At 36.2% G+C, this 23301-nt stretch overlaps 1 long non-coding RNA gene across 1 annotated transcript; it reads left to right on the forward strand.

Annotated features, from left to right (window-relative positions):
* The first annotated feature begins 447 nt into the window (after positions 1-447).
* Positions 448-13098, forward strand: LOC129229223 (uncharacterized). Its single transcript, XR_008581072.1, has 3 exons — positions 448-544; positions 10876-10979; positions 12973-13098. It is a non-coding gene; the product is annotated as an uncharacterized LOC129229223 (long non-coding RNA).
* Positions 13099-23301: the final 10203 nt, after the last annotated feature.

Consider the following 23301-nt stretch of genomic DNA (forward strand, 5'->3'; position numbering starts at 1 on the left):
CAGCTTAAGATCAGCCTTTTTGGATCGGAGCGCGTGTTTGAGTGGTTGTCTTTTCTGGCGAGTAATCGCGTTTGGTGATTGTTCACTGTGAGCGATTATTAGCGGCACGTGAATCGTTTAATAAATAAAGTATTATTTTCGGCAAATTTGGCGAAATCCGAAACTTTACTGTGGTAACCCTAATAGTGCAACAATGAAAAATCCGATCCAAAATGGCTAAACTTAAGCTCATGCGTCGGCCTGTCTATATAGCGGCTCTACCCTGACTCAATGACGTGACGTCATCAAAAATTTGCATCTACTGCCTCTCAAAGCAACTCAACACAGTTACTATTTTAACTGTTGCTATTTTAAATTATCCTCTTCACTGCTTTCAGCAGAAAGATCCTCAACTCTTGAGGCCTGACGTCACGTCCGCCGATGGGCGAAACACGTGATTGACATGTTGGGTGTTTAGTCACTTGGGGATTTCATTCGTCCGCCCGCCGGATAAATTACGTCTTTTAAGACCGGGAATCTATTTTACTCAGGTTTGAATTTACAGGTAAGTTTGAAACAATTTAAAATACAGTCAAGCTTTTTACGAATCTCTCCAAGAACCAAAATAATGGCTTTTGCCAACAATTTTATTCAAAACAGACATATATTTTCATGAAAAGAGAATTCCTTATCAGTTTTCTATTTCACCCCCCTTCTTCTACTAAATGAAATACTCTCGCACCTGCAGTCCAAGTGATCCCCAGTGGTACAGGATTGTCTCTTACATTCCTTATCAGTTTTCTATTCCATCCCCCCTTTCTTCTACTAAATGAAATGCTCTCGCACCTGCAGTCCACGTGACAGTCAGTGTGATAATATGCAACACAGTTATCGTTTAGTTCAGTCTAGTACAGAAGCAATCAACTAATAAGCTTACTTGATGTCGTTTGTTCATCGATGAGCAGTCTCTTTAGATATTTAAATGTCATTAACTAGTTAGTTATAGTTATACTTTTGTCACAATGGCCGGTTGTCATTCAACTAGAAAAATTACAGATTGTTTTGTTTTTGGTTTGCCAGAAGAGCTGAAACCTAACGTCTTACCAACTTACAGTCAAGTTATGAAATTTTACTTCTTTATAAGAGAACAAGTGAAATCTTCAAATCACGGCAAAGATCCAGCTTTTACTAACATTGCCAATGTTGTTGCTGAGAAGGTAGCTGATTTGTGGAAGAAGTCTTCGATTCCTACTATTTCTCATTGCAGAATTGTGCGCATCCTTAAATCATATCATGCTAAGTATAAAAATATCCTGAAAAGTAAAAACAAGTCTACGGAATCCTATAGGAACAAAGTAAAGGAATTTTTGGAAGACGCCGATTAAACTCTCTTTGACATTGCCACATGCAAATGTCATTCCTTTAAAGCATGCTCCTGTGAAAAGGATAGAAAAGTGCCACATTTAGAACAACCATTTTTGATTGATCAACGAACCGTCAGAAAAATGATTATCGGGGGCATTGATTTAAAAGTAACTGAGAAGCTGCTCCGAAAGCAAAATAGGCAATCCAAAACAGTGTTGAAAGCTGCTACAAGTGAACAGCAGTTCCAAACACCAAAGTCTATGTTCGAGTCGCCTGAGTTCGAGGATTGTGAGAACGAAGAATTTGAATATGAAACGCGTAATGATGAAGAATACACTCCTCCTAGATCCAGAGAGAACCATTCCAGAAAAACGAAAAGAGAGACCAAGGTAATCAGCCAGATGATGATAAAACTGCCAACCTCAGCACTCGCCTGCGATAGTGCAGGGATTGAAGACAGGCCTGCAGCGAAAATTATTTCTGCAGTTCTTGAAGATGTCGGAATGATTTCTGATAATAATCGTTAATAAGTTACAGATAAAAATAAAATAAGAAGAGAGAGAAAGAGAAAACAAAAGGAACTACAATGTAAAGGAAAACCAGAAGAGCTTCAAGCCCTCTTTTTTGACGGACGAAAAGATAAAACTTTAGCAGATCAAATCAAGGGAAACAAAAAGCACAGGACAACGGTTATTGAAGAACATGTAGTTTTAATACAAGAACCTGGATCTGAATATATCGGCCATGTTTCTCCAGCTAGTGGTTCTGCAAAATCTATTAAGAGCAGCATCGCTGAATATCTTTTACAGAATGATATCAACACTGAAACTCTTTTGGCAGTTGGCTGCGATGGGACACCCGTTAACACAGGTTGCAAGACTGGAGTTATACGTCTCATAGAAGAAGATGTTGGTAGACCTCTTCAATGGTTCATATGCATGTTACACGCAAATGAGTTACCGTTGCGGCATCTTCTAAAAAAGCTAGACGGTCAAACAAGTGGTCCTGAAACCTTTTCTGGTCCAATAGGAAAAGATCTCGAAACCTGTGAGCTGAAACCGGTAGTCAATTTCAAAAAGGTTGATGTCGTAGAGTTAGTAGCAATATCAGAAGAGCTTCGAAAAGATCTGAGTACAGATCAACAATATATGCTGCAAATTTATGAAGCTGTAACATCAGGTTACTGCTCTGTTGCCCTAGCAGAGAAAAAACCAGGAAAGCTTGCGCACTCCCGTTGGCTAACGGCAGCACGTCGAGTTTTGCGCCTGTACATTTCAGTTACAAATGTTTCAGCAGAACTGAAAACCTTAGTAGAGTTTATAATTAAAGTGTATGTGCCGATGTGGTTTGATATAAAATCCAAACTGCATTGCAAAGATGGTGCTAGACACTTATGGAAGATGATTAGCTTGTCACGTTATCTCCCAGATGACTTGAAGACCGTCGTGGATGGCGTAATAAGCCGAAATGCTTTTTTTGCGCATCATGAAAATATTTTTCTTTCGATGCTTACGGATGAACGAAATTACATCCGACTGCTTGCAATACGAAGAATTTTAACAGCCAGGGAAAATAAACAAGAAGGTATCCGGCGGTTCACTGTTCCTGTAATAAATTTCGAAGCAAAAGATTATACGGACCTAATTGATTGGCACCAATCAGTTGTTACGGAGCCACCAATGCTTCGTGCAGTCAGCAATGAAGATTTCCGAAATATTCTAAAGGAGAAAATATCTTTACTAGAAATAAAAGAGTTTCCATGCCACAGCCAAGCAGTGGAAAGGGCAGTAAAAATAGTGACAGTTGCTTCAGCTTCTGTGGTGGGACAAATCGAAAGGGATGGCCTATAAGGGCGAAATTAGAATCACAAAGAATAATTCCTTCATTTGAAAGCAAGTCGAAATACAAAAAAGGCGAAGTAGATCCGGCAACAGAAAAGTGAAATATTTAATAAAATCACAGTGTCCATTATATGGTTGGGTGGTTGGGAGGGCACGGGTGGAACTCGATATGCAGCCACCTCCTCGTGGTGAGTTCTGGGTTATCTCAGCGAATTTCCTCTGAGATAAGCAAAGAGCTGCATTGCTTCATGTTTGTTTGCTTACTTGGCACAAATGACAGCAGTAAAAGATGAATTCAATTATTATTTATGTGTTTATTGACGTTTCCTTTTTCCTGCTGAACAAACCGAATTTTAAAGGCTCAGGCTCCACCTGAAGATATTGTTTGATTTAAAAAAAAAAAACTTACACGGCTACTTGGCAACTCAATACTAAACATTTTTCGCACTAGGGCGTTATCTATTTCGAAAATGCAAAAAATTGTGTTTTTTAAAAAAAAGGTCTGTTTTAGTCAAAATTTCAAATTTTTAAGGCGTTGGCGCCACCTGAAGATATTGTTCGATTTCAAAAAAATTTTACATGTTTACTGAGCAACCCAATACACAACTTTTCCGCACTAGAGCGTACTCTATTTCGGAAATGCAAAAAATCGTGTTTTTAGAAGAAAAGGTCTGTTTTAGTCAAAATTTCAAATTTTTAAGGCGCCGGCGCCACCTGAAGATATTGTTCGATTTCAAAAAATTTTTACATGGTTACTGAGCAACCCAATACACAACTTTTTCGCCCCCAAGCCTCATCGATTTCGAAAGTTTGTGCAAAAGTGCATTTTCGGCTCACCCTAATGTGCATGCCATGCATGGATACATTTGATGCTGAGCAGACACATGTGCTTTAGATATGTGCATTGCCTGATAATTGAAAAATTAACATCCACGTTAAACATAATTTATGTTCAAAATAGATAAATCAATTTAAGAAAGTTCAACTTTTATTTCATGGTGACATGATTGAAAGCAAAAGCCATTATTATTTTACTAAAAATTTTGTAAACCGACTTTATACTAAACAAATACAAAGGGGAGGGATCATGACCCCCCGGCCTTCACCGTTAAACAAACCTAAATAATTCTTCTAACCAGGAAACCATACCATAGTGATTTTTTTTTTACTGAGTAACGATCAAAAGAGCATATCCCCCCCGTGTCCGTTTACCTTGTCGTGGTGGGGGGGCTTGCGGTGTGGTGAGTTCGGGGCGAGCTCTTGGGAGGAGTAGTGACCCCCCAGTTGCTCAAACAGAATATCGGCGGGAGGGGGTCTTCTTTTCTTCCTTCCCTCATCACACTTACCAAATTCGGACGAAAACCCCTAAGCTAAGGTGTGTCAACCGTGCCGATGGCTGCGTGGTACCGGGGGTAGTCGGTGCCTCAAACGGGAGGCTTCAGGGATAGCAGGCGAACCCTGTCGTACGCAGCCTTACCTCTGTGTAGGGGGGCTACACAGGGGCTAGACCCCACTTTTCCCCCTAGTTCCCAGGTTTATTTATGGAAGATAACGTAAATAACCATTCTCCCCCTTGTGGGGAGCGTCAGAATGTTTTGTCTAGCACTGCTAAGTTTTTCATAATAAAGCGCAATGATCCAAATTTAAATTTAACTAAAGTTTCTCCATTTTTAATAAACAAAGCCCTAACACATTTAATTGGTGAATATCAATCTGTCAAAAAATTACGCAACGGCGAACTTTTAGTAGAAATAAAAGACAGCAAACAAATAAAACAAATAATGGCTATAAAACAAATAGGCTCATATCTTGTCAATGTAACAGAACACAAAACTCTAAATTTTTCGAAGGGGATAATTTCGGAACCTGACCTTCTCTTTACACCCGAGGAGGAAATCTTGGAGGGAATGAAGGAACAAAACGTGTGCGCAGTAAAAAGGATCACCATAAAACGCAATGGCGAAATGACTAACACCAAACATGTCATTCTGACATTTAACACACCTGTCCTCCCGCCACGTGTTAAAGCTGGCTATCTCTCTTGCCCAGTTCGCCCCTATATTCCAAATCCGCTCCGGTGTTTCAAATGCCAGCGGTTTGGACATTCGAAATTTGCGTGCCGTGGTACTGACACCTGTGCCAGGTGTGCAGAACCCGGTCACGACAGTAATACATGTAACAAGACCTACAAATGCGTAAACTGCAAAGGGGACCATCCTTCATACTCCAGATCATGCTCAAAATGGCTCACAGAAAAAGAAATTCAGATAATTAAAACAACACAAAAAATATCTTATCCAGATGCAAGAAAACTAGTTGAATCCCGCACACCAACAACAGGTCTTTCATATGCTTCAGCCGTTAAAAAGGTACTAAAGTCTGTAAGCACACAAACAGATACCCAAACCGATGCTTTTACTAATGCCAAAACTGTAAACACAACCAAATCAAATAAACAGAATAATAGCCCCAAGTCTTTTCAGAAAAGTAATCAACAACAAATACAAAAAACAAATTCTGTTAATGAAAACAAACCAATCACTGAAAATTCGAAAAAACTTATTGAAAAAAAGAAAATTATCCAAACGCGCGCAAAAATTGGGGTAGCCTCTAAACAGAGGCCCCCAAAACTTTATAACTTTAAAAAAGAGGACTTTTTACTTTCTAGCAAGAAAGTAAAATTGAACAAATCACAAATAGAAAAATTCCAACAACCTCCTCCCCAGCAGGAGGACGAGGATGTTGATTTTGAAGATCTACCGCCATCCGACGATGAAGGGTGGACGGACCATCCTCCTTCATGAGCTGCTTCCTCTTTTTCCGGCCGTTTCTCCTTTCTTTTTTCTCCATGGCCCTGAGCATTCTCTCTTGGAATTGTCAGAGTTACTCGCATAATGTCACAGACATCAAAGATCTTGTCGAATATCACCAACCGGCCATATTCTGTTTGCAAGAAACATTTCTGTCCCCTGTTGATAGACCGAGGTTGAAAGGTTTTGACATATACCGCATGGACTGCTTGTCAGGTGACCGTCGTTGTGGAGGAGTGGCATTGCTAATCGCTAATGATTATGCATCCAGCCAGCTCAATATCAACACATCCCTGCAGGCAGTAGCTGCGCGCGTTCACCTTCACTCGCTGTTTACAATCTGTTCTATATATATTCCACCTTCTTACGACTTGAGAGGCGTGGAATTGCAAACACTTGTAGATCAACTTCCTCCCCCATTTGTCCTCTTGGGGGATTTTAATGGCCATAATCCTCTCTGGGGGAGTTCAGACTCCAACAGCAGAGGTCTAATAATAGAAAACTTTATTGAAGACAACGATCTATGTGTTCTTAACAACGGTGAAAATACCTATTTCCACCTTCCTACGCAAACCTACCATGCAATCGATCTTGCAATATCCTCACCTTCCTTTCTGCCACTTTGGGATTTCCAGGTGCAGGGTGGTCTCTACACCAGTGGCCACTTTCCTATCAAAATAACTTGTTCTGGACGCTGCAGCTATCAGCAGCATCAGCAAGGCCGTCTTCGCATTGATCGAGCTGATTGGGCAGTATTTACCCAGTTGGCAGAAATAACACCGGAAGACGTGACTGATATTGATATTGATGTTGCGGTAAAGCGAGTAACCGACATTATCTTAAACGCAGCGAACGCTACTATACCAAGAACCTCTAAAGGCAGTATCAAATATCCTAAGCCATGGTGGAACTCTGCTTGCCAAGAAGCTCAGAAGAAACAAAAAAAAGCATGGAACACATTTCGTCGTTATCCAACCGCGCAAAATCTTGTTGCACTTAAACGTGCTCGTGCTGAAGCTCGAAGGATTCGACGGAAAAGCCAGCGGGACTCGTGGAAGACCTATGTCAGCACCATCACGACGTCCACTCCATCAAAGACCGTATGGGGTAAAATTAAAAAAATTTCTGGCAACTACAATACATCTTGTGCTCCCATTCTAGAAGAAAACGGCAATATTTTATCTGATCACAAAGAGGTGGCTAACTGCCTGGCGACTCATTTGCCTGACGTCTCCAGCTCAAACAACTACTGTTCTAAGTTTTTAGCTATCAAATCTCATAAAGAACAAAAAGTTCTAGATTTTAATTCGAACATTTTTAATCAATACAACACAAAATTTACCTTTCAAGAACTACATAATGCTTTACAAAAATCAAAAAACACATCACCTGGCCCTGACGAAATTCACAATAGCATGTTAAAAAATCTCAGCAGGTCCTCTTTAGAAAATATTCTGCAACTTTTCAATAGAATTTATTCTGAACACAGATTTCCAAAATTTTGGAGCCAAGCAATAGTAATTCCTATCCTTAAACCAAATAAACAAACTGATAAACCCGAGAGCTATAGACCTATAGCTCTAACAAGCTGCCTATGTAAACTAATGGAGCGGATGGTCAACGCGAGACTCATGTACATTCTTGAGTCAGACCATCTGCTATCTTCCCATCAAAGTGGATTCAGGCGCGGCAGATGCACAGTCGACAACCTGCTGCTTCTTGAGACATCAATAAGGGAAGCATTTCTTAAACGAAAACATCTTGTGAGCGTATTTTTCGACATTGAAAAGGCATATGACCGTACCTGGAGGTATGGGATCCTCAAAACCCTGCACGAGTATGGGTTGCGAGGTAACCTACCAATCTTTCTTTCTAATTTTCTAAGAGATCGAACTTTTCGCGTACGTGTCAAGTCTGTTTTATCGGATACCTTCATCCAAGAAGAAGGAGTTCCCCAGGGAAGTGTGCTAAGCGTAACTCTTTTCATAATCGCAATCAATAGCTTAATTGATCAACTGCCTCCTTCTGTAAAAGGTACCATGTTCGTTGATGATTTTCAAATTTCTTTTTCTTCATCGAGCATGAGTATCATTGAAAGACAGCTTCAAATAGCCATCAATAAAGTATCACAATGGGCGGAAGAAAATGGCTTCTCTTTCTCTGCTCAAAAAACCTTTTGCATTCATTTCTGTCGTAAAAGAGGTCTCCATCCTGATCCAAACCTTAATCTTAATAATCAACCAATAGTTGTAAAGGATCAGGGAAAATTCCTGGGTCTCATATTTGATAAAAAAACTTAAATTTGTACCGCACATACAAGAACTGAGGAAAAAATGTTTATTGAAACTAAATATCCTGAAAGTCTTAGCAAACACATCTTGGGGTGCTGATAAAGAGTCTCTGTTGAGAATTTACAGGGCTCTTATACGCTCAAAACTTGATTATGGATGTCAAATTTATGGCTCTGCAGCGAAGAGCTATCTGAAAGCCTTGGATCCAATACATAATCAGGCACTGCGCATTTGCACAGGAGCCTTCCGAACCTCACCTATCAACAGTCTTCATATTCTAGCACATGAACAGTCTCTTAACAATAGACGTCTCAAACTTTCTTTAAATTTTTACTTCAAAACAAAACCTTACACTAATCACCCACTACACCTTCATATTTTTAATCCATCAAATGTTCTGTTATTTCTACACCGTCCTTCGATGATCCCAACATTTGGGATCCGAATGCGTCGGATGCTGTCAGACCTGCAGCTATTAGATTTCAAAACCTTCAACACATTAAAACCAATTGAACCATGGTGTGAAGTAAGTACATCTACTATCAATGACCTCGCTAAATTCTCTAAAGAGACTACACCAAATACAGCTTACCAGCAAATATTTTATGATACAAAATGCAAATATTCGGAATATAAAGATATTTTTACCGATGGATCAAAAGCAAACGATCACGTCGGCTTTTCTACAATAGTTGATGGTCACGTTATGGCAGAAAAATTAAACCCATCTTGCTCTGTATTTACTTCAGAAATAAAAGCCATATTTATATCTCTTCAGTCAATAGCCCAATCCAACTACAAAAAGTGGGTGATATACACTGACTCAAAGAGTTCAGTGGAAGCAATCACTCACTGCAATAATAATAGCCACCCTATAGCCATTCAGTCCTATCATTTGTTAAAAAATCTTATGCAAAACAATTTTAAAGTCCTCTTTTGTTGGATCCCTGGTCATGTAGGCATTGTAGGCAATGAGGCAGCCGATTCGGCTGCCAGAACTGCAAGTATTCTGGTTGACGACCGTGTTCCTTACGCTGACATCAAAAACGCCATTTCTGAATCTTTTAATACGCATTGGCAGCGGTCTTGGCATTCAGAAACCCAAAACAAACTGCGTTCAATTCAGCCCTCAACTAAAGGCTTTACATCATTGCCTCTCACCAGGAGAGAACAAGTTTTATTAGATCGACTTCGCATTGGTCATACTAGGTTCACACATAAATACCTTTTATGCCGTGAACCAGCTCCAATGTGCATAACTTGTAATGTCATTCAGACAGTGTTGCATATTTTAAGTAACTGCCCAAATTTTAATCAAATACGTTTCAAATATTTTAATGATTTTAACCCTACTTTGAAGGAGTTGCTTGGGGACCAACCCCATCGCAATTTACACCCCTTCCTCCGGGAGATTGGTTTCTCCCTTTTAATTTAGTGTTTGTGTCGTCATTATGTGATTTCGTCCTTTTTATATTTTTCAAGATATTGTTTTATCCATTTTTTCTTAATATGTTTTTAGCATTTATATGTTTTAAGGTGTTCCTTTTTTAATACTACATCTTGAAGGTTTATGCTTTTACTTCAAAAAATACTTTGTTTTACTTTTTTGATTCATTCTTAAATGAAAACTAAATAAAATATAACAAAAAATCGTTTGGCGCAGTATAGCCCTTAAGGGCTCTTGCGCCATAAAAAATCAACTAACCAACCAACCAAAAGAGCATATTAAAATATGTTTCTGGACGCCTGCAATTTCGCCCTCATGACCCTGTTATCTAAACGTGAGGTCTTAAAGTTTGCCACGATAATGTTTAGAAAAGTCACCAATTTTTCCGAGTTCCTGTCTATAAGGACAAACATCCATCATATGGTTTGTAGATAAGTGCACTGCACAGACAGAGGGTGAAATAGCATGATCAAGTTCTCCCCAAATTTTTAAATTTAGCTCTTTTCTTAATCTTTATTAAATGTCTTTTAACTTTTGTTGGATGTCTTTTCATCCATAAAATCAAAATTTTGCACAGAAAAATGAATATCTTAATTCTCTAAAATAAAAAACAAGTAAAGATTACAGATTCCTTTTACAAGTTCATTTGCAAAGTGTCAATTTTTAAAAAGTATACTCAGATTACTTTCTGTACTCTTTAGTACTCTCTGTATAATGTTAGCCAAACATGGTGGGAATAAATAAAGTTAAAATAGTCGTCAAGATTAATAATGTGGCATTGTCTTTACTTCAATCACCAAAAAAAAAAAAAAAAAAAATGGAGTAAAGAAAATGGAGGAGTAAGCTATAAGTTATGTAATTTTAATTAAATTTTAAAAGATCTGTGACAACTTTGTCAGGCAAACTGACAGTGTGCGGAGAGTGCGGACTAATTTTGTACCAATTTTCATAACTGTATGTTGTGTAGATTTTGCAGTAGACCGTTTAACCTGCAACCTTTGACGTTATCAAACTTTTATTGAATATATATAAATGTATAATTGCAGTTTTTCATTAAGTATTTCTAAAACTTGAAAGCTAAAAAAAAGTATTTTTGAAATACGACAGCATGAAAAACACAAATTATGACTATTTTTTTACAGGACTGAGTATGGAAATGAATGTCCTGCAAGCTGTTCAGCAGAAAGTGCCAGTGCTTGTGCCACTGTTCCCCAGCCTTCTACCAGCAGGGAGAAAAATAAATCGAGTAAGTAATATTTAGATTCAATGAAATCTAGTGTTTAGTGTCTTATCTAAATCTGTGCAGCATTAGAAATTAGTAAAAAATGTTGGTCCGTGTTAAATGTACTGCTAAATAACTAATCACATCATTTATATTGTACAAAAAACTTGGTAGTCAATAACGTTTTGTTTTAATGGGCGTTATATCCCCCAATTAATGTATTATTGAGGGGTTTTAAAAAAATCTGCTCTCTGAATACCAAGCACAAATTCTGAGTTTTCTTCATTTCAAATTTTTGAAAAATATTACCTACTATGCATTAATTTCTTTACAAATGTCACGGCTAAATTTCGAGTTTAGCTTTCAACAGGAGGAAAAGCACATAGAGGCAGTAAGAAAAAAAGTAAACATATTCATTAGCCTTCGACATTTCAGCATTTTGCTAAAGACTTTTCCCCCAATTTTAAATTTTTTGCTATAGAACTTTAAAACTCAGCTTAAACCCTGCTCTGATGAATACATAATTAAAATTATCAGGTTTTTTTTTTAAATTTATTACCAGGGTTTGAAATAGAAGGGGGAATTGCGCAAAACGTGCACAGAATTGGCAGATCCCCTCCAATACAAAGGTCTGTGGGGGGAATTTCCCCTCAGAAAATTCTTTAACAGGATAATGAATCCTAGACGAGGTCTTCCTTTCATAGAAATAAAAAAGGGAAGGGGAAAATGATCGCCAAGCCAGAAAACTTCCACTATTTGGCATTTTATTACTATGTCTGGATTCTCGGTTAACAGAAACTTTGTATAAAAACTGTTCAGAATCGCAGTCAGAGACGAATATTTTTTAAAATGTATTCATTAAAAGTACCATAAAATATTTTAAGGATAAAAATGAACGTGTAAAAAATAATGTTTAACAGAAATCTCGGTTAATTGAAACTCGGATAATGGAGGTTCTACTATGCCGACTTCATACAAATAACTACTCTTGATTTAACTAGGACTTCGAAATGTTTATAAAACTAAAAGTTATGTCAATGTACTTACCTTACTTCACGAGTTAAAAATTATCCATAATAATAGCACGGACCACAGAGTATTTATTTATGGCGGTCTGAGGCGAGTTTTACTTGTCTGGAACAAGTGGACCAGTATTAATGTCAAACGCTGATCAGTAATTGGGCTTCGCAAGGGAGCAATAAATTTGTAAGGAACAATGAGTTTTCCATAAAAAGTAAATAAATAAAAAAGCATCCAATATCTAAAGTGAAAAGTGATAAACAAGATCATTTGTTAAAAGTTCAGACGAAGAATTAAAAGTAGAAAAAATAATAAACAAGTTGAGGTTCCTGCACCCACTTCAATTGAACCTCAAGGAATTAATTCATCATTCACCGCCAAGTTGTAAATTTTCAATTTTTTTTCAATTAAAAGAGTCAGTAGTTTTAATTTCCCCAAATTTCAATTAAAAATAGTTTAGTTTTATGTACTTCTGTTTTCAAAAAGTACATCAATGATCTTAGTATTTTCCTTCAAATACTTATCAGTTCCTTTTGGTAAAAGAAAAAAAATCAAAAATATATACAATTTATCCTTTATTTTTTAATTTAATAGTGGATGTATAAAATGACTATAATATACATTTGACAACTTTATACCTCTGAATTATAGGAGTAATGTTTTTCGTAGGAGTAACTCCCTTTTTTAAGCAATTAATGCATTTGCCTGTGTCTGTTGCGTATAAGCATAGAATAAATTGGAGAGTTTACAACAATAAAATAAATGTATGGCTTTGGTTTAAATGTTTTAACTGTCAAGTAGGACTTGTAACAAGGGATGTAGCTATTTGTAGCCAATGCTTTAAAAAACTTTGTTTGAACAATTCTGTTGACATCCCTAATATTATATTTTATATACATGTAAACACTGATGACCCCCTTCTCTAAGATCCTAGAATCATGTAATCTAAACTGAATGTAAAAGACATTCAATATTCAAACTGAATCTCTATTTCTAGGAAAGCTATTTAAGAGGAAGAGGCCAACTCTGAAGGAGTACATTAAGATTACCATGGAGTCAACTATGCAAACTTTTAAGGAATTTGAGAAGGAAATTGAGCAAGAAAATAAAAAATACAGGGAGGAAAAACTTGCTCTTGAAGCAAAAAAAAAATTGAGTTATTAGAAAAACTTGTAGAAAGAACTTCGAAATAAATTTTTTTACTTTGACGATTTTGTATGTGTGTCATTCTTACTCTGTTTTAAGACTTAAGCCCAGGTTTCCTAGAAGCAAAGGCGCCAGTCTTCGGCGTCGCTCTCCGCCGAGGAGAAAACATTCTTCTGCGCATGCGCGCCCGAGCTAAATCGACGTGGTGCATCGCCACGTCGGAATCGACTTTGATTTCAGCGTCAAGCGTGAGATCTACGCCGGTGTAATCCAATCAAAATGTCGCTAGATTTTTTCCCAGAAGAAACATTTATTGAGATGGTTCAGCTGAATCCTGTGCTATATAACGTATCGAAGAAAGGATACAAGGACCAACTAGCAAAAGAAAAATGCTGGAAAGCAATTTCAGAATCGATAAATGTTCCAGGTAATTTTAAAAGTTAATAATTATAAAAGAAAAATACTGTTTTCATGTCTAAGAAAATGAACTAAATTCATTATTCTGTAAACGATGCATATAATTTGATTTTCCCTGCCTCTAAATAAGAATATGTGATCAAAACGTTACTTAAACAATTCACCTTCAACGTACTCTGGAAATACACGAATTAAAGTTCACAATTGTTTGTATTTAATGTTATTAGTTCTTCATTTTCTTCCTCTTCCAGCAGCAGTGCTGTAATATGACGTTTTTTAGTTGCAAGATCCATTTCTCGTTTTGTGTCTCGATTTGTTTCAGTTTTGCAACGCAACTGCTCTCTCGCGAAAAAAACTCGTTCAGATTTCCCGCGCGCGATTGGGGTTGCTTAGGAATCCACTTTGGCGTAGCTCCTCGCTGCTCTTCAACTCGTCGCCCGCTGACGTCGGCATTGGGCGCGGTTAACGCGACCTAGGAAACTAGTGCTTTACAAATTTAACTTAATATTTAGACATCTGTTATAATATTAAAATATGGTGTGAATAGCAGATAATTTCTAGTTCAATTAATCTGTGATTAATTATTTTAGCTGATCAGTTAGTTTTATTTTAAACATCTTCGCTCCTGTAAAATATGCTTTTTATATTCTACATTTTCAGGCACAACCAATACAAAACAAAAATAATGTTTTAATTAGTAAAACTACTTTAAACATTATTTCTCAATTTCCATGACTATTTTTTTAAATATCATTATTTTGTATTTTTCATTAAAAATTGTTTCAGATTTGTTAACGCAGTGGATCTCATCCTCTAGTCCATAGAAAGTTGACCAGTCCACTGGAATCTCTAGTTGCGGACAAAAATCGTTCCAAACTATTATTTTATATGATGCTTTTCATGTTATTTTGTGACAACTTGATTTCTTTCTGGTTTTTCTCAGAGGTTTATTTACTTATATAATAAGTGCAATCTTTACATTTAAATGTTGTAAGTAAATCTTGTTAAAATTTCACAAAAAGATCATAAACGTTCCTACAAGTTGATGTTAAAAAGAGAAATTGTTATCATGTTCATCTTAATTTTTGAAATAATGTATCAGCAAGTATAAAACAGTATTTTATTTTCAAACAGTTTACAACAATATTAACGATTAAAAATTAACTACAATTCCTGTATGAATTTCAGCAGTGCGTCTCTTGCTTCCTTCCCTTTTTTAGTAAATTTCTTAGGTGGACGTGGATCATCTGGAGAATCTTTGGCCATCCATTGCTCCTCATGTTGGTCCTTCTTACTTTCACAGAAATTGTGTAGCACACAACAGGCATACACTTGTGTTATTATGTTTTTAAAATCTGCATCGTTTTCTTTCAGGAGACACCTCCAACGCCCTTTCATTAAACAAAAAGCATCTGATTAATTTTAAAGGCAACTGCAAATAGTGCTTTGTCTACATATTAGTACATGCTGTAGTGGTATTACATGGAAATAAAAAGCTTCAAAATAATTTTAATTTTAGAAAATACGTTCATTAAAAATTATACTTCAAAATCGTAAAATGTCAAAAAGGTTCAAATGATATGAATTTCTCCAGATCAGCACAGGGTTTAAATATGATACAATATCAAAGTTTTCCCATGAGTTATTAGTCACCATTCCTATTTCCATTACTAGTGGTTTAAAATATTCATACATATAAATTTTAAAAATCAAATTGTAGTGTTTACATATTTGGCGAAACTTTAAGAGCCTTTTGTGTGTATCTAAAACATTTGTTACCAATATACATTCTCTGAGTAAAAAAATCATTTCTCAGTTGATCATTATTTTTAACTCTGAAAACTGAGAGGGCAAGACCCCTTTACTTTTGAAAGTGAGGGGGCAGTCTCCCCCCTGCACTAGCCGCCTATGCTGCACTGTGTTAAATTATTTTTAGTTAATTATAAAGTGGCTTGTTCATAAATTTTTACTTGCCTAGAAGTCTTCCTTATACTAACCAATTAAAACAAAGTAATTTTATTTTATGACTTGTAATGTACCTGCTTTAGTAAAATATTAGCATTTAATACATTATTTTCATTTACCTTTGAGAATTCCAAAAGTGTGTTCCACTTTGACTCTTGCTGAGCTTAACAAAGAGTTGAATTCGTCTTGTTCAGCTGTGGAATTGGGATACGGCTTCATAAGAAAATAGAGCAATGGGTAAGCTGAGTCCCCAACAAAAAAAGGATTCAATTCTTTATTACAAACTGTAATTGTTGGTGGCAGTAATGCTTCGCCATGTTTGTAAATGTCCGAGTTTATAAAAACTCTGGCATCATGTACACTGCCAAGCCATCCAATGTACACATGCAGAATTTTGCAGCTGTATGATACGACAGCTTGCAAAATTATACTATGTTTTTGCTTCCGGCAAAAATAATCTCTTGTGTTTTCGGAAGGAGCCTTTATTGGAATATGCGAACCATCAATTGATCCACAGCATCCTGGAAGACCACCTGTAGAACAAGCAAATTGTCAAGAAAAAAATATTTATGGCAAGTTTTTATTTTTACAGAAGGTGGCAAAATAATTCTGGCAGAAATCTTTGCCAGAGGGGGAAAATTAAATATTTTAATTTTGGGATGTGCAATATTTTTCTTTCCTCTAGTACAGTTAAACTTTTCATTTACAAATTCTCTACAAATTACATTATTAATGACTCACACTGGAATCTTTGCCATGAGAAATATACCACTACCTGTACCTGAAAGCCAGACTAGCTGAAGTCCAAAAATGGCAAATTTCACATTAATCATGCGTTAGCATCTTCTTCTGCATTGACCCGTGAGAATGTTCTTCTATTTAAGTTTTTTTCATAAACATTTGGTAGTGTTAAAAGAGCATGAGTCCCATTGTTTGTATGCATCAGGCAAATGATTTTGTGCTCTCCTGAAAAATAACAAAAATCAACATATACTACTTTATCTCTGAGATACAGAAATAGTGTTGCCTCATCAAGGAACAAAAAGGAAGAACAGTTGCTGGAGAGAAGAGGGGATTATGTTCTGAAATTTCTTTAAAAAAAAAATCGACTATACAGTTGAGCCTATTGAAGTTCTAAAAATTGAATTTCTCATAATATACTAGATTCAATTCCCCTTCACATTCCAGTCCTCAAAGTTGAGATTAACATCTGTCACATTTTCACTACTTTTCAGGAGAGCATGTTTGGGGGAAAAAATGCAAGGGGAATTAAATTGAAGGATGCTGTCTTGAAACATCTCATAACAAAATATTACACATGTGTATACATATTAACTAGCATGCAACTTAATGCTTTTTTTACCTAGTTTTTGCTACTGTACTGATAAAATGGTACCATATTCTATATGAGCTTACTTCACTCAATAATAGCATTACCTACTTACAGAAACATAATGTTCAAAACACAGATAAAATTTTTAGTAATCTAAAGCACCTACTATTGACGAAAAATTCTTTAGAAATCTCTCTCAGTTCACTTTTGGTTGGAAACTTAATAGGCATCTTAGTCTGTATCACTCGGCAAACTATTCACTGTTTCGCATAGAGTAGATCTTGCGACACCAAAGCTGTTTGCTATGTTTCTTAACTCACTTGTGGAGCTCAACTTGACCAAAGTCATAGCAACTTGCTTCTCCACAGACAGAAGCATGCGAACAGCCGTCGGTCTCTCGTCAGGTGTGGCCTCAGATGGTCACATAATAAATAAAAAAGATGTTGACTTGTCATTCTTCTGTGAAAAAAAAGAAAAAGAAATGAGGAGCAGGTTATTTTACTCCTTACTATGTTTTAAATGTGTTAACGTTACTCCACTTATAGTTTCATAGATGAATCTTCGCAAATTATGCACAACAAAAGGTGATTTCACACTCTGATTTCGACAAATCTGGGAAACAAAATAGCAAACAAAAACACCACAACTTATGCCATCAACTTGCTTAACATGACCTGGAAAATGGACAACTAAATCATTAATGTGCAACAATTTACAAAAATATATTTTCCACGATGATATAAAACTAAAATAATGACTAGAATATTTTACATTCATAGGATCATAAAAATCAATTACCTTGTCTTTAACTCTTAATACCAACAAGACCCAGTGGTTACCAACATTGGCAGGAATGAAAACATGATCAACATTATATATTTCTTCTAATGTATGAAAATGTGTTATATTATTTCTCAATTGAAGTGACTGGCTATGATAACATTTTGCAGCGAGTGACTTCGTATTTAGAGTTACATGATAAATGAAACCATCAATAATACTATCATATAACCACCCATTTGTGAAAATTGGACTATGTGACCTCAATACGACTTCTTCATTTTGGGGTATATAAGGATCTAAAGACTTTAACTCTAAAAATGTAATTGGTGTATCCCCAGCTCTATGTACTACTTCATTAACATTTGTGACAGTTTCTATACTAGTAGTAAATGAAATTTCATTATTTTTAGGAATACCAACATACTGACCTTTTTTTGTTTCTTCTAAAAGTATCTTTGGTTTATCTCTTTATTCGTCTACTATTTTATTCACATCTCTAACACTTTCTTTGCTAGGAGTAAACATAACATCACTACCGTTTTCCTGAAATACATTGACGTACTTATCCAGTTCTGATTCTTCATTACATACAGTACTTCCATGTTCCAAAAGCTTTTTCTTAATATGAATTCTTTCTTGATTATTTGGATAAATAACATTTTTACGCTTAACAGAGGTAGAAGATTTAGTTTTAAATAAACGCAGTTTTTTATAATTTAAATTAGGAGCCATCTTATCATGTGGGATATCTGTTATATTATTTACATTTTGCTCATTTAGTATTCCTTTGCAGCTAGAAACCATAATTTTTAATTTTTTTACAACATTATTGAGTAATAATTCCTGTACTGATTTATTTTCCATTAAACTCAATAGCTCTGTAGTTAAGTCCTTACACAGTTGAAAATTATTTTGCTTAGAACTTATTTGTACTGATGGTTCTACAACTAAACTAGTATTTTTTGGACTAACACAACTTTGGTCTGGTAAAGCAAGTTCTTTAAGATCTAGAACTTCTTGTCTTGATGTTAAAGAATGTACTTTATGAATATGCTTACAGAGTGGATGCCTGTCTAGACAGTTACAAGAATATAAATGACTACATAAATTTAAACATGATAAATTAATGCATTTTTCGAAACAAAAATCTTTTTGATTACACTCATCACGAAATTTTGAAACTGTATACTGAACTGTATCATCAGTCTGAGATTGAACAAGCCAAGTATTAAGCTTTATTAACTTTACATTAGAATCAGATATTTTCATAGCAGATAAGTGGCGCCTGAAATAATTTGGTGGATAAACACTCGGAGGTTTATTATTTAGAATATTATATTTATGTGTGATATAAGTATCTTCCTCAATTTGTAAAAGCACATTAATTAAAGAATCTAATCGCCTATTCATTTTCCTTTTAAAATAAACAGTCTTTAACTTATTATGAAAAGATTCGCAATACATGTTTGTATCAGTAAAGTGATGTGGAAAATTTCTATAAGCCATGGCCCAAAGTTCAACGCGATTGAAATAATTATCTTCCAAATAGCGAACTAATCCAGGTATTTTTTCTTTGTACTTTCCAATAAATGCACTAATCATTTTCTCCAATTCACAGGTACTTCTTTCCTCCAGCAAGGTCACTAAATCGTAGTAAATTTCATTTCTAAACGCTAAATCTGAAATGTTAGAATTAAGCTTTCGTTGCCATGCACGATGCACATGCCACTTGCACAGCAAATGCTTTAAACTAGGACCAAAAGTTCTATCAAAAGCTGCAAACGTTGTCTTATCATCATCGGTCATAATGCCATTAACATCTAAATTTGGAACAATTTCTTGAATGCTTAAAAATAAATTATACATAGTATCCTGATCTAACTCATTGATGATGAAATGAGCTACAGGGTAACCAGAGCCAAATTCATCAGGAACAATTAAATTTAGCAAATAAAATCCATACTGGTTGGTGTTATGAGTTGAATCGATGCATAAAATCCTCTTGCTGCCTTCAATCATCATTTTTTTCTGTTCTTCTGTTTGAAGGCCAAGTGCAAAAGAGGTTGACGCAGAAGGTAAAAAATCTAATCCATGTGGGCCAAACATTGTGGGGTTTCCCTGAGGCTTGTATAAAATTACAGGATTATAGGTTTCTCTACTTAGTTGTTGCACAAGTGTATTCACAGATAATGGATCTTTCTTGATCAGAGACTCATTCGCTTGATTAACATAATATCTAATATTTTTCTTACTAACAAAAGCTTCTTTGGGAGGAAAGATATCCCTGTTACCTCTCTTACCTGCTCCATCACGTAGAATGTCTTGAATTTTAGGGATTGGAACTCCTAAAGAAACCTGGGCTTTTATTATGTCTCGACAACTTTCTTTTAAGGGATGAAATTTCATATTTTCAATTTTAAGTTCATGGTTATGACAAGGGTAAAAATATGCAGTGACTCTATTTGGTTCCTCATGAGCAATAATCCGAGCTGGGCATGTAGTTTCAGTCGGCAAAACTCCCTTCGAATTTTTCCTACTGGTACGACGTTCAAAGTTAACAGATTTTCTATGAAACTGACATGCATAGTAATGATGTACTTTATTATGCATAGCTTTATTTCCTGTTGTCTTTCGATACGAACTGAGAGATTTTGTTGCAGTCTCATCTAACCATCTTTTAAATTTTCCTATTGAATCAAATGTATGCTTTTGAATTTCCACATCACTTTCATGACACTTATTCATATGATCATAAAGTTGACTACTAAAATAATATTGAAAGTTGCATCCGGGAAAGAAACATGAACTTACTAAAGAATTCTGAATATTATTTTGACACATTCTTTTATGCTTAAAAAGACCTGAATATGTTATAAAACTTCTACTACAGACAGTACATGTATACTGTTTATCAAAATTTGTATCCACCAAATTATTTGTAGCTAACTTACTCACTTTTTCTCCACACTTTTTTTCATGTTACCAAATCCCTGATCGTGTAGCAAATGATTTCTTGCATTTTCCACAACAAAACTGAAATGATTCTTTTATATTGACAGGAATAGGCAAGCATCCAAGATCAGAAGCTGTACAATTTGATATACAAACTGAATCAGACTCACCTTCTTTTTTGCAGTCGGGAATTTCTTGCAGATCTCCAACTCCTCCTGTCACTGGAATTCTTTTTGCAGTTGTTACAGATTTTTGACGGCCCGGCTTAACGACCCCACTGAGCTGTGGAGTTGGAGAAGCAGAACCCGAAAAGCACTGTTTACCTGTTTTCAAAACAGTTGAGTCAACAGGTTTTGGAACGTTAAGTTCAACGACCCTGATCAATGAAGCGGAAGGCTTTAAATCCTGATGAAGAGATTCCCCTGAAAATAGATTGGGTTCAGCAGTATTTATTGGATTTAACTTACCCTTTGACTTAATTACACAGGGGGTTGAATCCTCAGCTATGTCGGACATAGTAGGAGCTGGAGCTTGGCGTTTTGTTGTAGATGCCTTAGTTGAAGCTGAAGAAGATCGCAAATCCTGATGAACAGGTTCTCCTGAAAATAGATCGGGTTCAGCAGTATTTATTGGATTCAACTTACCCTTTGACTTACTTACACAGGGTGTTGAGTCTTTAGCTATGTTGGACATAGTAGGAGCTGGAGCTTTTCGTTTTGTAGATGACTTAGTTGAAGCTGAAGATCGCAAATCCTGATGAACAGGTTCTCCTGAAAATAGATTGGGTAAAGCAGTATTTATTAGATTCAACTTACTCTTTGACTTACTTACACAGGGTGTTGAGTCTTTAGCTATGTTGGACATAGTAGGAGCTGGAGCTTGGCGTTTTGTAGATGCCTTAGTTGAAGCTGAAGGAGATCCCAAATCCTGATGAACAAGTTCTCCTGAAAATAGATCGGGTTCAGCAGTATTTATTGGATTCAACTTACCCTTTGACTTACTTACACGGGGGGTTGAATCCTCAGCTATGTTGGACATAGTAGGAGCTGGAGCTTGGCGTTTTGTAGATGCCTTGGTTGAAGCTGAAGAAGATCGCAAATCCTGATGAACAGGTTCTCCTGAAAATAGATCGGGTTCAGCAGTATTTATTGGATTTAACTTACCCTTTGATTTACTTACACGGGGGGTTGAATCCTCAGCTATGTTGGACATAGTAGGAGCTGGAACTTGGCGTTTTGTAGATGCCTTGGTTGAAGCTGAAGAAGATAGCAAATCCTGATGAACAGGTTCTCCTGAAAATAGATTTGGTAAAGCAGTATTTATTAGATTTAATTTACTTACACAAGGGGTTGAATCCTCAGCTATGTTGGACATAGTAGGAGCTGGAGCTTGGCGTTTTGTAGATGCCTTAGTTGAAGTTGAAGAAGATCCTAAATCCTGATGAACAGGTTCTCCTGGAAGTAAATTGGGTTTAGCAGTATTTAGAGGATTTAGTTGATTGTACTTACCCTTTGACTTACCTTCAAGAGGTGGAAAATTCACATCCATGTAGTGGGAAAAAGTTAAAGATGGATCAGGATGTTTTACTTCTTCTACAGTTGAAACTGTAGGTTTAAGGAGGCTCTGCTTAACAACCTCACTGTACAGTGAAGCTGAAGAAGTAGGAACTGGATCCAAAGAGCACTGCTGACCTGTTTGAACAGTTAAATCAGCAGGTTTTTGAACACTCAGTTCAACAACCTCACAGTTCAGTAAAGTTGAAGAAGGGCTTACATCATGAAGAGGTTTCGCTGAAATTAATGCATGATCAATTACACAATTATCCATAACATGCAACTTACCCTTTACCTTACCTGCTACATTAGCCATCTTCGAAGAATTACGTGCTGAAGAAACAAAACCGATGAAGAGCTCCGCCAGCTGTGCATTTCCCTGCCTATTAAGATGAAGTCCATCCTTCGCCATTTGGAATTTCCAGGACTTGGTTGACCTGCAAAACATGAAATTTGGAGCTAACTCGCACATCTCCGACAACAATTTATTCAACTTACTGAATTTGTGATTGAGTGCTTCCATTTGGTCTGCATACAGCTTCCTTTCCATTGGAGAGTAATAAAAATTCTCGCTTCGAGGCAGAACACTTGAAATTATGATTTTGACTTTGTTGTTCCATCTGAGCACCTCATCCAGTAAATCCTGGTACTTTTGCAGGCATTCCGATTCATTATCGTTGACATTGTTTGTACCTACATGTAAGAGCAAATAATCATATTTAGACACATTCAAAGAAGGAATTTTACTAGCTAGACGCTCGATCGTCGCCCCTGGAAAAGAAACAACATTGACTTCGAAGCTTGGACATTCTGGTGGTAAATATTGAGACAAATATTTGACCATGGAATCTCCAGCAATTAGAAGTTTCATTATAAACAATAAATAATAACAAATAAACAACAAGAATTGGAAAAGGAAGATTGGACACTCATAAAATTAAGCAGAAAATATGAAACTCAAGAACTCAGTTCTTAATCTTAAGATTGCACTACACGCTTTACAGCGAAGACTAAAAGGACAATAAAACGTTCAAACATGTGCGATTTGGCGATACATTAACTTTTGTCAGAATTTCTTGGCGTGGTTTGCCATAATATAAGCACTTCCAAAACCAGTCCCCGTCAAAGAAAACTGGAGCCAGATGAATTGGAAATCGCCAACTGAAATAATTCCAAT

The sequence above is a fragment of the Uloborus diversus genome, chromosome 9, assembly GCF_026930045.1.
Source record: "Uloborus diversus isolate 005 chromosome 9, Udiv.v.3.1, whole genome shotgun sequence".
Taxonomy (NCBI): domain Eukaryota; kingdom Metazoa; phylum Arthropoda; class Arachnida; order Araneae; family Uloboridae; genus Uloborus; species Uloborus diversus.